Source organism: Salvia splendens, chromosome 2 (assembly GCF_004379255.2).
Source record: "Salvia splendens isolate huo1 chromosome 2, SspV2, whole genome shotgun sequence".
NCBI classification, from domain to species: Eukaryota; Viridiplantae; Streptophyta; class Magnoliopsida; order Lamiales; family Lamiaceae; genus Salvia; species Salvia splendens.
The window spans coordinates 18,042,792-18,060,745 of NC_056033.1; positions in this window are offsets into that span (position 1 = coordinate 18,042,792).

Genomic DNA, 17,954 nt, shown 5'->3' on the forward strand with positions numbered 1-17,954 from the left:
CGTTTCAGCACGTGTCCCCTTCTAGAACGTCGTCCTTGATAACAGAATTATGATCACCATCCAGCTCATTAGTCTCACGTGTCCTTCTTCTAGAAACTAGTGGTCCCCGCCTAACTACTTGATCACCCCCTTGATCATTTCACCCGACTTTTGGCCTTTTTTGCCTTTTGTACCAACTTGATCGGCTTGGCCTTGTTGCCTTGGTCAAGCGACATTCCTGCACAGTTAACACTTGCTTTGCGCGATAAACTGATCAAGTAGCATATATATTACCCCTAAACCAATGCATGAAATAGGATTTATCAGAGCCCTACCTATATAAAGAGCTCAACATTGAGGAAAAAAAGAGACACTCTTTAGATCACTTTTAGGGAGGCTCCTAGCTCACTCACTTAGCTCCACACTTCAGAAACACATTTCAGTTGCTGCGCACTTGGATATGGGGTGACTTCCGGCTACCGTGGTGGTTTTTAGTTCGTTTGCTGCTGTGTAACACCGCCCTGCGTGGGCGAAGAAACAATATTTTACCTTGCTTTGTTTAATTCTCGTTTTCTTAAGTACTTGTTGGTTTTTAGCTTCGTAATTTCTGTTTCTGACTTGGATCAGCTGGAATCAAGCTTAGTTTTATATATTATGGAGGTTTTTGTTGGATCTCGTGAAGTTGATGCTTGTTTGTTGTTTTTCTATTTCGTATTTGTTGTTTGTTGGATGTTTGTAGTTGGAATCTGTTGGCTTGTTGTTGGAATTGTTGGATCTGATTATGGAGACGTTGGGATTTTAGAGAATCGTGGTGGATCTGGAGTTTGCTGTTTGAGTTTTGCATGATTATGGCTGTTTACGGTTTGTTCTCGCATCTGCTAGGCCAGTAGTTTAGATCTGTCGAGTTTGGCCTTAAATTTCTTGTTTAAATTCAGATCTAGAACTTGCTCTGTTTTCATGGTGATTTATGCTCTGTTTTACTCTGTTATTCCCGTTGATTCATGAAGAAGATGAAGTTTGTTGGTAGTTAGGATCAAATCTGCTCATGTTTGTGCTTTCTGTTTGTTTTTTGTGCTTTCTGCAGCTTTTCCAGAGCCTGGTCTCTTAGAGAAATTTGGTCCCCACTTTCTGTGCTAGTTTGTTGGACGATTTTAGGAAAGTCAGTTTAGTCTCCAGTTGTTTGATTTTATTCCCCAAGTTAATTTTTATGTTCGGGGTCATGCATGTGCTGTACGTGCCTGTTTCCTGGACCCAGTAGATAGAGTAGTCTAACTTTCATTTCCCAAGTCCAGTAGTTTAAATTCTCGACCCACTTGTTGCGTGGCAGCAGCCAACCCCTCCCATAACATTTTAAATGCAGTGTTGCAGCACATCCGTCATCGTGGGATGGATCCTTTACTTCCTTATACTAGCCAATAGTATAGTGGGTTGAGGTTTTGAAGCGGAAAAAAGCGTATCCAACGACCATTTATGATATATTCATGATCTCCTAGACCCTGTGATCTAGTGAATCCTCTGGACCTACTGGATTGAGAAACATCAATTGCACACGCTCTTTCTAGCTACTTCAACTATGTTGACATTTGTTGTTGTACGAGAAAATTGAAAATTTTCAATTTTTTTTCAAATTTTGACATCGGAACATATGCAAATGAGATCTCGTTAGAATCCTTATGAAATTATCTTTAATTTGATACATGTTGTGTGAAAAAATAATTTAAATCGAGAAAGTTATATGTGTTTTAAAATTATGTGATATTTTTCAAAAGTTAGTTACAACTAATTTATTGTACATTGACCTTAATACCCTTTTTGACGTTTTTTGTTGATCGTATTGACATTTCGGAGCTGATGATCTAGACCCTTAATTTGAATATCTAAAGGCTATTATTTAATTATAGTTAGCAATTAAGTATTAATTTAGCAATATAACACTCCCCTATAACTCTCTATATAAGTCTACATAATGATAATAAGCAAAGTTAGATCATCATTCATAGCAACCGTTATACATATATTTTAATATTTATATTTTTCTAGCTAGCCACTTGTCAACCGTCATTCCTTAACCATCCCGTCCCTTAACTATTCATAAATTTTATACAACATTTTACCACATCCTTTGTTTAAATACAATACTTGCAATCATTCATAACTATTCGTTCCCTTACTACGATTTCATTTTTACAAATTATATAAAAAAACATTTCAAATAATAAAACTTCATTAAAAAATAAAAAATTACATTATAAATTCCTAAAAATAAAAAGTTACATGATTAAAAACCTCAAAATTAAAATCATAAAATTACAATTTATTAAAGAAGATTTTTAAATTACATAATCTTAAAATGAAAGGCTTCCGCTACTCGTTACCAAATATCGCCCAAACGATTTATGTGGGCAGCAGAATCGCGCGTAAGTGCCGGACGATGTATGTGCTCGCAGAATGGTGTCGGCGCACCTCTGGACTAGCCATACTTAAATTGAGAATGCAAATGAATATTTTTAGAGAGAAGAATGAGTGAAATAGAGTTTCTTTTGTGTGAAAAAATGGGTGAAGACTTTGGGTTTTATTGATAATTTTGGGATGAATTGGAGGTTAAAAAAATGAAAAATAAAAAGGGGGAAAAACGGTAATAGCTTGGTAAACATAAATTTTTATTATTATTATTATTATTATTATTTAATTTTTGCCAATTTTTTTACAGAAAAACCACTTATAAACGAATAGTAGAACATGTTATCATAGTAGGTGACTCGGTCAGTTCCTTGTATAAGAAAAACATTGTTACAACCTTGATAGACTTTCACTACCTATCGTGTAAGATTGTAGTGTTAGTCCGAAAAGTTTTTCTTACCTAAGAAAACAGACACCAGTGTGGTATAGCACAGAATAGGATCTAATGTGAGATATATCTTTATTGTTATCTACTGATAGATATAATCTCAAAAGTTTAGTAACATATGACATTTGTCTTTCAATCATACACTACTTTGATCTATCAATATTTGCTATTTTTCCATAATCCAGTAAACAAGATATTTTGGGTAGTAGTAATTGATGACGTGTGTTTGTCAGATATGTTATTGCATTGAATCGTGTGGTGCCTGCGTGGTATCATAATATCCCCAAGAGGTGTTTGAAAATAGAATTTATATTCAATAAAATACGTCAGCTGAAATTTATTCCATGAATAATAAATGAGGTTTCAAACTAGACAACTGTTTGAAAAATATATGTAAATTTAATTCATGATCTATAATAGAAAAAATAATTAATTTAATGAATATTGACATCTTAAACACGAGAAAGTACAAGTTAAAATGAAACTCCGATTACTTTAATTTTGAGATTGGATGAGAAGTCAATATTATTTTCTATAGTTGTGACGCCCCGAATTTTCGTTCCCTTTTTATAGAATTAAATCGAGATTTATTAGCATAATTAATTTCCGTTAGAGGCTATATAATCATGGAACCTTCGATGTAATCTCGACCTTCAAATGCTAAGTATTTTGTTGCGGAAATAAAGTGCAAAAATAATTTTTAAAGTGGAAAATTAAAAGAGGTACTTCTATTAAAGAAATAGTAAAGTATTTGTGAGGTTGGAAATACAAGAATAATGGATACACTTGGGAGTACATAGAGGGGCACGCTCAACTATGCATAACCATATCTACACCATGATGCTAAAATGAGAGATACTACACTTTTACTTTAAGAGCTCCAATACCTAGTATTACATGGAAATAGAAGTACAACTTTCCATCCACCTCTAGCATGGGACGAGGGATTAGTCAAAGGGGAAAATGAGACAAAATGTGATGTAAGCAAATCTTCCTTCTTCTCCTCCCTTCTTTTCGACCTGGGGCAGCCACAAGGCTCCAAATGTGGCAGCCTATCTCTACAAAGTTAACACAAAAGTGAGATTAGAAAATGAACTCATAAGTAAAGGGAAGGGGGAGGCAAGCTCAAATGAGAAAGAAGAGGAATGGGACAACCAAGGGCTGCCAACCAAGGCAATGAGATCAGCCAAATTTGTCCTCATTTCATATTTCACCAAAGAGGGAAACAAAACAAATAGTCACAGTGAGATGAGCTCACTACACCGGCCTAATATAGACAAGGATTAGATTCCTCCTTCTCACAATCCAAGGCTGGAAGGCATCCATGAGAACAACCCAATGCATACATCAAAACAGGCATGGAAGGCCTATTCACAAAGCTCAAAAGAGAGCTATCTTGCAGTCCCAAAATAGATGCACAACCTTCAAAGTTTCAGGCACAAGAGGCCAAGAATCGGAGGCTATATAAACTGTCTCCCTACCTCCTCTTCCTTCCCCTACTTAGTCACCACAAACTTCACAAAGCATAAAGATTTCAGCGAGGAGTAGAGGGGAAAGAGCAAGGAAAGGCAGTGGCCGCGCGAAGGGGCAGCTGCATAGACCGAAGAAACCACCCAAGCTAAGGTAATCCCAACGATACCCCTTGCATCATGTAGATCAACCACAATAGATATTCAAGAACTTAGAACCATAGATACTCAAGAATCAAAATGTGAACTTAGCAATATCAACTGCTAGAATCGAACAATAGAAACCCAAGCTTTGAGCAAGAATACAATCACCACAGTAGACTTCATATGCATTAAGGCATCAATTGCTCTTCCCAAATAGACTACTGCCCCAAAGAATTTAAAAACTTAACAGAACAAGTGAAGGGGAAGTGGGGAATGGACTTAGCTTTAGGTCGAGGGGCTGCCCGGCAAGGATCGGGTGACGACGTAGCCTGGAAAGTCGCCTGAGGAGGCGGCGCTGCCGGAGCAGCAGTTGTCGAGACGATGAGTTGCTGGAGCGCGGAGGTGAGGCGACGCCTCCTTCCACAACGACGACTCCGCCTAAGAATGCGGGAACTCAGCCGTGAATTCGCCGGTGAGTGTCGTGGCAGCCTCGCAAAGGAGGCAGCGGTGAATGGTGAAGACGGAGCCGGTGAATCTCCGCCGAGCTGAGCGGACGGTGAATCCACCGAGAAAGAGAAAGGACGAAGTGAGGAAGCATGACGGAGGGAGTCCGGGATCCCGTCGAGATGGATGCGATTTCGCTGAAGAGGAAAGGCGCCGCTGCTTCTCCGATTCCAATTTAGGGCATCCACAATGGGGCGCCCTAAGGCGCTCCACGTCATCAGTTTTATCCTCCTACCCCCCACCTGCATAGGCGCCCTAAGGCGCGCCATATATATTTTATTACTATTGTTTTGTTAATTAATTTAAATATTTTCAAATATATAATTCAAACTAATTTAAAAACACAACGGGTAACTAAAAACCGGCGAAGATTGCATTAATTACACAAAAGTTACACGATTCAAGTTGGTTAATCTACGTAATTCCCAACTTCCGGCGCAGCTCATCGATCAACCCCTGGAGATATTCAGCTTCGGCGGGGTCCGTACACTTCTTGAGGGCCTTGTGCGTCTGCAACAACGTCTTCGCCATCGAGGCTGTTGCCAACGACTCATATGCGGCGGCTGTTGGGCTCGGGGTCGGGATCGGGACCGAGATCGGCGATGGCGCGGCGGCGGTCGAGGATGATGTCGCCGCCGCCGCCTTCCCCTTGGCCTTCGCAGCCTTGACGCCTATGGGACGCAGGGAGGACATCGGTGTGGCGGAACTCTCTTCCTCCATGTACGTCCGGTTGAGGTCCACCGGACGAGTTCCGCTTTTGCTGCTGGTGTAACCACTAGCTTCGGTGGTCTTCATCCTCTTTATCGCCCAGGTGTGCAGAATCCCGCCTTGGAACTTCTGCTTGTCCCTCAAGAGCGCCCAGATGGCCTCGTGCTTGAAGTCGCCGTACAAGGACTGGTACAACAACAGCGCTTTAGCGCGCACGTCGCTCAAGCTCTCACCGCTCCCCTGCTCCCTCGCGCACTTCTCATACTCCGACGCGAGCAGGTTGACTTGCTTCTTCACCTGATCCCAGTGCTTGCGGAGCTGCTCCCATTAACGCTTGTACGTGCTCGGTGGCTTCACCGCATTGTAGCGCTTGTCGATGCGCTCCCATTACTCCACCTGCCTCTGGTTGTTCGCGAATATCAGGTCCTCCGATATATCCACCCAACACCTCGCCAATACGAGAGTTTCATCCGGCTGGTAGTTCGTACGGCAGGGGGCGTACTTTTCACCAGTTCCCGGAGGTGACAACTTGTACGCGCGCTGCCGGTTCCGCTTCTTTTTGGCGGCGGCGGCGGCTGCGGATGAGGTGGCGTCGGCGGCGCGGGGGGAGGGGGCGACAGGTCGGTTTGGAGACGGCTCCATGTCATCCAAACCGTATGATTCCGTGGGATCATACTGCGTGTTGGCGTCAAACGACCGATATTCGTCGGACCCGGCCAACGCGTCTCACCAAACATCGGACTATTGGGACTTGAATCCATTTTGTAGTAAATGTGAGTTTCGAGAGTGGAATCGTGAAATGAAATGTTACAAATGAAGGTGTGGTAGATGGTATTTATACAAAAAATAAAAAATGCGTGCCATCGTCCGCGCCGATCGTCCGTCGAGCCCACAATGGGGCGCCCGATGGCACGGACGATAGGCCATCGTCCGCGCTTCTTCCGTGGATGATGCATCAGGCGTGGGCGTAGGCGTAGGGCGTGGACGATGGCGGGCGCCCACAATGGAGTCATCGTCTGCGCCCGAGGACGATGGCCGCCATCAGGCGCCTGAAGTGCTTATAGAAATACTGTGTGTGCTTTTATGCTAGGTCAAGCTTCTCAAACCAGAGAATCCGCTAGATCACGAGGTGTAGGAACTCAGAGGATCTCAGAAGTCTCAGTTGTTGGACACACAAATTCCGCATTCAAAACCCTCAACCCGATATACTATGAATTAGTACAGGGAGGCAGGGATCGATCCCTCGATGATGGACGCGTAAGAAAGCATTTAGAAGACTCTGGAAAGGTGAATGGCTGCTGCCACACAAACTTGGGTTGAGGTGGAACTATTACTAGACTCAGGAATTAAATCTAACACTAGACCAAGGAAACTGTAAACATCATGTAGGCTTGGAACATATTTGTAACTACGAGATATCTAACTAACTTCCTCGACCGAATAAACGACTGCCTAGTATAGCTAGACAGAAATCGAGTAAACAGTGGGGACCATTTTCCAGAAACAGCAAGTACGGATGAAAAACTGCAGATAACAAACTACAAATTTAACTAACAACGATATGCATTCCTTACCTGATTCAAACGCGAAGATGAAGAAAAAAAGAGCAGATTTCCAGATTCAAACAGAATGTAAAAGTTCAGACGTCGGAAACTTGCGATTAGCCGGAAGTTAAACAGATCTACATATACTAGACGGAAGGAAATAAAAATACGGAAATGAGGCATCCAACTACGACCACTCTGTTCAGATCCACACGTCGGATGCTTAATCTACTCCGGATCCAAGCAATCCGAACCCAACTACAACCAAAATCAACTCCATAAACTCCAATTCAGCAAATCTATTCCGATCAACAACAATCTTAACGATTCTACTCCAATTCAACAAGCAAATGCGAAAAGCACCCAATCGAGTAAATGACGACGAACTCAGAAATAAACATCACCATATCAGAAAACAGAAATTGCATAAAACCTGGTTAATTCGACAGAAAAAACAGAGCCGAGCTTCGAACAGCGAAGCTCGGTGAAATTCACAGCAACGGAAATGAAATGAAATGAAAGCGGTAAATTGTATCTTCGCCCTACGCAAGGACGGTGTTACCCAACAACTAACAGAAAGTGAAACCCGAAATCCCCTACAACTCCCCGGACATCCCCCCAAGTGTGTAGAAGTAAGTGAGCTAAAAGAGCCAAAAACCCAAGCGTCCCCCCCCCGAAAAAAAAAGTTTTCCTTCTGACTGCATGCTCTTGCTCTTGCTCTTATATAGGCGCGGAGGATCTTCTAGAAACATTCGCAGAAATCTCAGTTCTGCCCTTCAGCTTCACTGCTTCCTCCGTCTAGTCATTTTTCTCCATATTGCTCACTTTTATCGCCGATTCCCTTCGCCATGCAATTGTCCTTCTTTCTTCTTGGACCTGGCGAAACTTTCTACACACCTGGCTTAAACAAATGTGTTAGACCCCGTAAATGCATAATTTCAACCCCTTAATCAATGCATGAAATTATCCTTATCAGCGCCTCATTGTGGGTGCCCTTAGGGATATCAGGTTTGAAAAGAAAATGATTTTTGGGGAGAAGAGATGGGTTGAGTTGAGGAGTATAGGCTTTATGCCTTTCCAATTAATTTAGTTGGACCATTAAGTTAATTAAAGGTCGGGCAAAGTGAAATAATTAGAATTTGGGCCAAGTCCCATTTGATTAATTAAGAGGTTGGGCCCAGCATATCATTCTCTTTTGAGATAAAATATTGAGTTAAAGAATTGGGCCTTGGGTAAATAAGTGGAAGCTGGGCCATTCCTTTGGGAGTGATGGAATATTTCTAATTATTAGTTGGAACGATTGAAAGTGCTTTGGGTCGAGATTTAATTGTTGATTAGAATTAACTGAAAGGTTTGAGTTGAAACTCAATTAATCAATTTCCGAATAATTTATTTAATTTCCAAGGATGGAAAATAATGAAGTTGGGGACGCGACGCCTTGGGCGGCCTTACGAAAATTCAAAGAAAGGAATTAGAAGGGATTTTTTCAAGAATCCATATTTTACTAGATAAGTGCCCAAGTAATTATTTTCGAGGAAATAGAATTTCTCCTAATTTAGTGAAAGGAATAATTAAATTCTGCGAAGTAGTGAAACCCGAGGTAAGATTGAGAAAAATCCTATAAGCCGACACTAAGATATATGTGTTATCCAATAGGATGCATGTATTCTCTTCTCGAGAAAAATAGTTCAAGTACTAATTAGCGTGCTACACTATTTATTTTCAAAGGGTAAATTGCTCAAGGGCGAGTGAGGCCAAAGCGAGTAATTAAGTTGAGGAATAAGAGCATCCGCAGCGGTGCTCACTGCGGAGGACGGCGTCCGTGCCGCTGGCGCGGCTCACCGCTGCTCGCCGCTTTCCTCTTGCCGCTGGCATGGCGCTGCTCGATGCATCGAGCACATCCGTGCCGCTGAGCAGCTGACGTGTCGGTCGCGGATTGGCCAACGGCAAAGCCGTTGGTATTTTCATTTTTTTAAAAAATTAGATTTAATTAAAAAAATCCAAATTAAATAAAAAAAAATTTCCCACTTCCCAATAAATTATATCCGTTTTCTCCCTACTTTTAATTTATTTTTCAATTTTTTCCCAAAAAATTCACATTTTCATCTATAAATACCTCCACTTCACTACACAATTCTCATCTAAATTCTCTCATCTTCTCTTATCAATTCTCAATCTTTCACTCTTACTCAAAAAAATGTCCGGCTTCGGCGATCACCCCTCCGACTCCCGCGGTTGGAACCACGAATGGTTCGGCTCACAACCATTCCCTAGTCCGGACACGCAATTTTCGACCCCTCCTCAAACCCAAGGTTCTCAAATTCCGGGTGGCTACTGACCTTACCCGGTGGACGACCAACATGCCCCCGATGGGCGATACGGGTGGGCACCCGAACCCAGATCAGGAGGGAGGGAGCGGTGGGCACCCGCACCCCATACACTCCAGCGGAGATGGATCAATTATTCAAAGCCTATTTGATTATCTCCGAAGATCCGGAGGTTGGCACGAACCAAAGTGGGGATAAGTTTAGGTGGCGCGTCTCTCGCCGGTACAATGAAAACCGTCCGGCTGGAACCATCGAGCGCAATGAGAATATGGTGCGCAATGCCATATTTAGAGCCAACGAAGAAATCCAAAAGTTCTAGGGGTATTACCTCCAGGAAGAGCGGTCGGCGGGGAGCGGCATGAGCGAGCTCGACATCATCAGTGCCGCCTTGGCGGCCTACCAATCCCTTAATTACAAACCGTTCAAGTACCTCAGCGCTTGGCAGAAGGTGCGTATGCATCCAAAGTATAGGGGAGTCGTATCATCCTCCTCAAGCAAACGGTCGAGGTCGGTATCCCTATCCGACGCCGGCGAGGATGAGGTGGCTAGCCAGCTCGCCGGAGCTAACTTGGGTAGCCCCGACGCCGGCCCGAGCAGTTCCCAACGCCGACCGCAAGGAAGAAAGAAGGCGACGGCCAACTGCCGTCGCGCCGCGATTTCATCTGCCCCCGTTCCCGCTCCCTTTGTGCCACCTCAACCCCACCAACTCGTTGTGGACCCTTTAGGCCCAACTCAATTTGACCGATAGGTCAAATATGACCCCCGAGCAACTTGATTCACATTTGGCAATGATACGGGGTCTCCAAAGAACATTGGGGATAGGGCCGGAGGACTAGTCTTCCACGGGGATATTTTTTAGCCTTTAATTATGTATTTTTTTATTTTTTAGGATTTTAATTATATGTTTTTATTTTTTAGGATTTTAAGTTTGCAATTTTTATTTTTAGGACTTAATTATGTAATTTTTATATTTTAATGTATTTTTAGTAATTGAAGTATTTAAATTAAATAATGGAATGATGCGACCTTTGAGCATGTCCTTGCGGAAGAGCATGGATGTGGGTGTTGTGCTCTTGGGGAAGAGCAAGGAGTAAAAAAGTAATAAAAGTGGGTCCGGGCCCACATCCGTGCTCTTGCTAAAGAGCACTGATGTGGATGCTCTAAGCATACCAGGTGTGCTTTCTTTTAATATCCAGCAAATTAGTGTATGTATAAAGCAAATACTTGTGAAATTATGAAATATCATCTTTTCTCAAAATGAAGCTGTGATTATTTTTATCAAGTTGTTGTCATGCCATAAAATGTTTGTTTTAGGCCTATCTGTTTGGGGCTATATGCATGCGGGTTTTGGCGATGCCAAAATTATGTAACGAATTCGGACCGCAAATCTGTTTGAGGCCTATCTGTTTGGGACCGCAAATCCTGTTCGGAATAATGTGCATGAGAGGCGTGAGCTATCCAAGAGGGGTTGGCCGGCCACGGTGTCTGCTGAAGGTGGCCACCTTCACAGTACATGATTCTCAGATATGGTATGAATTTGAAGAACTTAGTCTGCAGACGAACTTTTAAGATCACAAAAGAATTTAGTAATCTTGGGCCTTTTAAGAAAAACCACGTGTGTTACTATAGATGGATGACAACTATATAATGTATGTTTTGCTTTTGGCACGTGTCCACTAAGTACCCCTGTACCCAGCCCTGCATGTATTTATAAATGTGCAGGTTGAACGTCAAGAAGAAGGAGTATTGATCGGAGTCGATGTTATTAAATAATCAAGTGGATCTTCCAACGATCCGTGTCTTCATAGACGAAGTCGTTTAGTAAGGACTTATTCCGTTGTGTTTTTGCGAAGTGAGAGTTGTAGAATCTCACCATCGAACTCTGATTTATTTAATGAGATGTTTATTCCATTTTCAAGACCATTTAACTGAACACTTGGCTTCTATTTTATGAGATCAATCGACTTGGCCTTTGTGCAAATTCTCAAGTTCTACCCCTTTTCTTTCTCGTTTCTTTAAATCCTTCTAATTAGTCACGGTTTACCCGCATTCGCAATCCTTAGCAAAATGCGGTCGTGACAATGGTGGTACAAAATAATAATACTCCACGGAAATATATTAAATTATAGGTTTATTAATTTAATTAGTACACCCTTCATCCCACAATAAGAGTCACATTTAGTGTGAGAACGGATTTTAAGAAATATAAAAAATAGTGAGTTTGAAAAAGTTAGTGGAATATGAGATCCACTTTTTTATATTGATTTTATAATATAATGTAAGTGAAGTGAGTTAGTAGAATGTGAGATCTACTTACCTTTTATGATAAAAGTGAAGTGAGTTAGTAGAATGTGAGATCTACTTACCTTTTATGATAAAAGTGAAATATGACTTGTAACACCCCTTACTCGATCGGTAAACCCACCGAATAAGTAATGTCACTATCTGGTATCGCCGTTACTCATGCATTTTTTTTTGTTTTTTTCATATATATATAAATTACGTTACACGGAAAAAATAAATATCAAACTTTGCAGCGGAAAAAGACTATGAAAAACTTTATACAGACCAGTGACTCGTCAAGGATGTAGCCGCTGCTCTCCTCTAATACAAACTATATCAATTAATCTGCATGGTGGAAGAAGAGGGAGGGGTGAGCTTGACAGCTCAGTAGCAATACCCACAGTACAGAATTCAATCTTTTTAGAAAAGGCAATGGTTTACTAACAAATATTTTAATTACTTATTTTTATCTCCTTGAATCATTTTACATTACGTCTCTTAACCTCAATCATGATAGAACATATATCCCATTCTTATCAACCTGGCACACACGTCTTTCATCATTAAACAAATATATATACATTATTTCCCAAATAATTTCACATATCAATACTATCTATCACATTGCATCACAATTCTACATATACTTACGTACAAAACACGTAATTCCATATAGTCACTTAATTTATTCAATTAGCCAATTGTAATTTATTCACGCTCATTTTTATCTTATACGCATATTACTTCCCACAATCTATCTAACGTTCTATTTCCATACCCAAAGTCGTGCTTTTGATCATCTATAACTTTATTTCACATTCTTATCCACACAATAGCACAGACAAATATCACAGACTTAGACATTATTGTATAAGGTGCCGAGTTCGAGTCCTCTTGACATCAGTTGTAATTTCCTCCTTTTCAGAGTGCCAGGTGACTTAGCTTCTCTGATGCGCCTCTTCTCTCCAGTACCATTTTGTCCAATGCAGCAGTTAGTTCTTTCTTTTCAACGACTGCGCATGTCCTATCATCACTTGCCCTGATCAATGCAATCACTGTACCCATAAATTAAATTCAAATTCAACCCGATCAAGTGGTCAATTAATTCCAGATGACAACTCAAATAGTACCACATGATCAGTTTCCTCCTTCCTTTCAACTTTTATTTTCCTAAGATTTAAAACCATATGAAAAATATTTACACTAATTACTAGGGACTTGACCGGATTCCCCTATGACGTCACTTGATCAGTTTAAAAGAATAAGAAACTGTCGCTTGATCAAGCAGACTACCCGACCACTCCTTTTACCTGCTTACTGGTGAGAGTTAGGCATGAGTAGTGGAATTCCGTCCACCACAAATGCCTCCATTCCTTGGTTGGCTTGATCAATCCCTTCCACTTGGTTGATCCACTGACATTCAGATGTTGACTTGATCAGATAGAGATGCTCCTCGGGGAAAGCATCAGAGATAGCATCTCCGTTGTCTTCTTGCAAAATTCGGCTCAAATGGTCAGCCACTCTGTTCTCACATCCCTTTTTATCCACTGCCTCCCAGTCGAATTCTTGCAAGATGAGGACCCATCTAATCAGTCGCGACTTCGATTCCTTCTTTGCCAGTAGGTATTTAATGGCCGCATGGTCAGTATACACTATCACTTTCGAGCCTAGCAGATAAGGCCTGAATTTTTCGAAGGCGTAGACCACCGATAGCATCTCCTTCTCAGTCGTGTCGTAATTCTTATGTGCTTGATTTAGAGTTTTGGAAGCATAGAAGATTACGTAACTCTTTTCTTAAATCTTCTGACCTAATACTGCCCCCACAGCATAGTCGCTAGCATCGCACATCACTTCAAAGGGGCGAGTCCAGTCGGGGGCACGAATAATTGGAGAGCTTATCAGCCTGTCCTTCAGCAGTTGGAACGCGGTCTTGCAATCATCGGAGAATTCAAACTCCACCTCATTCTTGAGTAGCCTCGTCAGGGGCTGGGCTATCTTTGCGAAATCCTTGATAAATCTTCTATAAAATCCAGCGTGGCCTAAAAAGGCTCTGATCTATCTAAACTATCTCTCGAACTAGGAAACTAAACTAAAACGTAAACTAAACTAAAACGTAAAAGGAATGACCTTTTTATTATGGTGGCACATCCTCTATTTATAGGCACTTCGCACAATCTCCAACTGGATAACGATCTTGGCAGAGGATATTCGCTCACGCTGTGAGAGAGCGACTCATCGATTGCTACGTGCCTTCCTTCTAGAATGACGTCGCTTTTCAATAACAGATTCATGACTCAGCTCCGTCCTTGCATCTCATGTATCAGCACGTGTCCTCTTCTAGAACGTCATCCTTGCTAACAGAATGATGCGCACCATCCAACTCATTAGCCTCACGTGTTCTTCTTCTGGAAGCCAGTGGTCCCCTCCTTAATTGTTTGATTACTCCCCTTGATCAACTCCCCGATTTTTGGCCTTTTTTCGCCTGTTGTACTTGCTTGATCAGTTTAGCCTTGTTGCCTTGGTCAAGCGGCATTCCTGCACAATTAACACTTGCTTTTGCACGATAAACCGATCAAGTACGTTACTTTTTGCCCCTAAACCGATGCATGAAATAGGCCTTATCAATGCCCAATTGTACCCATAGAACACACTCAAGCACGGGGCATAAACGCAATCAAGCATACTTTATTTCCAGCAATTTCCAACATAACACATCAACACAGATCAAACATCATCACACATAGATCAGACATCATCATCTTGCCCATTTCCACATTTATCTCATAAAATTTACATCCACGATCATTTTTTATTTTCTTATCAAATTCATATACTAATTTATCACCCAAACATGTATATTATTACCTCCCGTAACAAATTATTTCTAATCTCATCATATAATCATACTTATACTATTTCTCCACAGAACATCCATATTGGATTAATGAGTGTCATATCAGTCAGGCGATTCGTATTATAAGTGTAATTAAGTATAACATTCACCTATATTCACAATCTCAACTAAAAAGGTTAAAGACTATAGAGAGGGTTCGCTACCTCGTAAGCTTAAGAATATAAGCTTATTTCACTTTGATATTTCGCTATCTTCCATTCCATTCCTTCGTGTCTGCATAAAATTGGTTCTTTTGGCTTGATGTGAAATATAAATAAAATAACTATTAGTAACCATATTCGGTAATTACACTCTAGTATAAGATTTCTTCTTAACTTTATATTATGTTAATTTTTCAGTCTTCGGCCCTTTTTCCTTACTTCTGAAGTTTCCAGAAATTCACATATATTTATATTAACTCTCATATTTACCCAAGATCATATTTTTATAATTAAATTATCAAAATAAATTCCTTTGATATCTCATCTTTGTCTCCCCTTCATCTTCAACTTCCTAATATAGCATTTGTATTAGACTAATTCCTCATTCACAATATATATTCGTTCGGAAGGCTTTAGAAGCTTGGCCTAATATTCTTAAATACCCAGAGAAGTCTAGTTTACAATATAACAAGATTCATTTGGTAATTCATAAGAGCACCCGCAACGCGGGCCGCCCGCGTTCCGCGTTTCGTGCCGGCGGAACGGAACTGGCGCGCAACGCGTTGCGGAGGTGCGTTCCGTCTCCGTGTCGTTCCCAAGCCGTGCCGGGTGCCGATGGCACGACCCGCGGCACGGTCCGTGCCGCCACGCGCTTCGGCGACGTGGCTCGCCCTGCGTCGTGCGTGACGCCCACTCGCCGGCCCGCGAGTGGGCGTCGTCACGCTGACGCAATAAATTCATTTTTTTAAAAAATGAATTTTTAAAAAAATATTTTTTATTTATAAAAATTGTTTTTTATATTTAAAAACAATTTTTACAAATAAATGAATACTAGAAATTCGTATTAGCCTATATATATTTGATGGGCATGTGAATTTATGAAACTCATTCTTGGTTGTCTCTCTTTTATAGACACATCCTTGAATGTTTCATGTTCCACTTTCGATGTGGGACAAACTCATTCTTGGTTGTCTCTATTTTATAGAGACATCCTTGAATGTTTTATGTTCCACTTTCGATGTGGGACAAACTCATTCTTGGTTATCTCTATTTTATAGAGACATCCTTGAATGTTTTATGTTCTACTTTCGATGTGGGACAAACTCATTCTTGGTTGTCTCTATTTTATAGAGACATCCTTGAATGTTTTATGTTCCACTTTCGATGTGGGACAAACTCATTCTTGGTTGTCTCTATTTTATAGAGACATCCTTGAATGTTTTATGTTCCACTTTCGATGTGGGACAAACTCATTCTTGGTTGTCTCTATAAAATTGTATTTTAAATTATGTCATTTTTTATTTTTTTAGGATTTTAATTATGTCTTTTTCTATTTTTTTGAATTTTAAGTTGTAATGTTATTTTGATTTTAATGAAGTGTGTTTGTTTTAATTGAATTGGGTTGGAAATAAAAATAAAAAATGAAATTGAATGAATAGTAATTTAAGGAACGGTTAAGGAATGGATAAGAAACGGAGGGTTGCAGGTTTCGTTCCTTAGTTAAGGAATGGAGTAAAAAAGTACAGAGGGGCCCGCAAATAGTAGTTTAAGGAACGGTTTAGGAACGGTGGGGGAACAACGTTGTGGATGGCCTAATGGTTTGGGAGATATCATTATTTTTTCATATACTATCAAAACTGGACAGTTTCTGTCAACATTTTCTAACTAATTATTATAAATACTAACTAAGCTCCTAAATTCTCCAAAATATTCAGAGCACTACTAGACACATCGATGTTGTTTTAAAATTTATTAAACCACAGTTTTCACTGTCCTAAGATCATCCACAATAGTGGACGAGCCGGCGGACGAGTGACCGGTAAGCCGCTCGTCCACTATTGCGACCGGCGAGCGCGTCGCGGACGAGATGGGCGGACGACCCCTCGTCCGTTGGGTATGCCGCTTGGTGGAAGTTGAGAGAGCGATACGCGCAGATTGGTTATATGGAAGATAACCGACCAGGTGGATCAGTTAGCAAATGTCATCGCCACTTGATCAAGGCGTCCTCTCTCGCTTCACCGAAATATATTTATAACTCCCAAACTTGCACTACTTTAACAGTAAAGCGGCAAGTACGGGGTCGATCCCACTGAGAAATTGGTGCGTTGAGTGTGTGAATAGTGAACAGGGGTCGGCTGCTGCCACGCTTTAAGTTGGGAGTTTTTAAACTATTGGATTACGCTAGGCAGAATATAAACTAACTACTTGATCAAGGAACTCATCATGCCGGAAAATAACTAACGGATCAAGTAAGCGATAATCTCAAATAAAGACCTAACTACCTAAACATGCTTCGGAACTACAAATCACTTTGTCATTCAACATAGTTAAACACAGGATCGAAAATTTTAAAGTTGAAGCTAAACTGGAACAGTAGACAAGATGCCGAAAACAAAATAACTACGGTTTTTGTACTCAGAACAGTACTGTGAACATGCGGAATACAAAAAAGATCGATTCTTTAACACGGAACAACACGGAATTAAACTTAAACAACCAAAACTGGAAAGTAGGAAAGCGAATAAAGCCGAGAAGCTCTCGGTCGGAACTCGAGACAACGGCGAACAGATATTGATTTCTCTGTCGCGCTCCCTTTGGTCGCTCTCTTCTAACTAACCATTGCTATTATCCAACTAAGCTATCTTTGGAACTGGGGAAAACTTAGAACTAGAAACTAAACTAAAAAGAAAAGCTAAACTAGAAGCGGAAGGAAGATCTTTATAATGGCGCTGCATCCTCAATTTATAAGCTCCCCGCAGCAATCTCCAGCTAGGATAACAACTTTGGCAGCGAATATTCGTCCTTGATGGGATTGAGCGCCTCATCGATTGATACGTGTCCTTCTTCTAGAATGCAGCGGTTCTTCAATAACGGAATGGGGATTCAGCTTCGTCCTTGAGTCTTACGCATCAACACGTACCCCCTTCTAGAATGCAGTACTTGATGATCGCCATCCAGCCCATCAGCCCCACGTGTCTTTCTTCTGGAATGCAGTGGTCTCCCGTCTAACTGCTTGATCACCCCTTTGATCAACCCTCACGATTTTTTACCTTGTTCACCTTCTGCGCCAGCTTGATCAGTTTGGCCTTGTTGC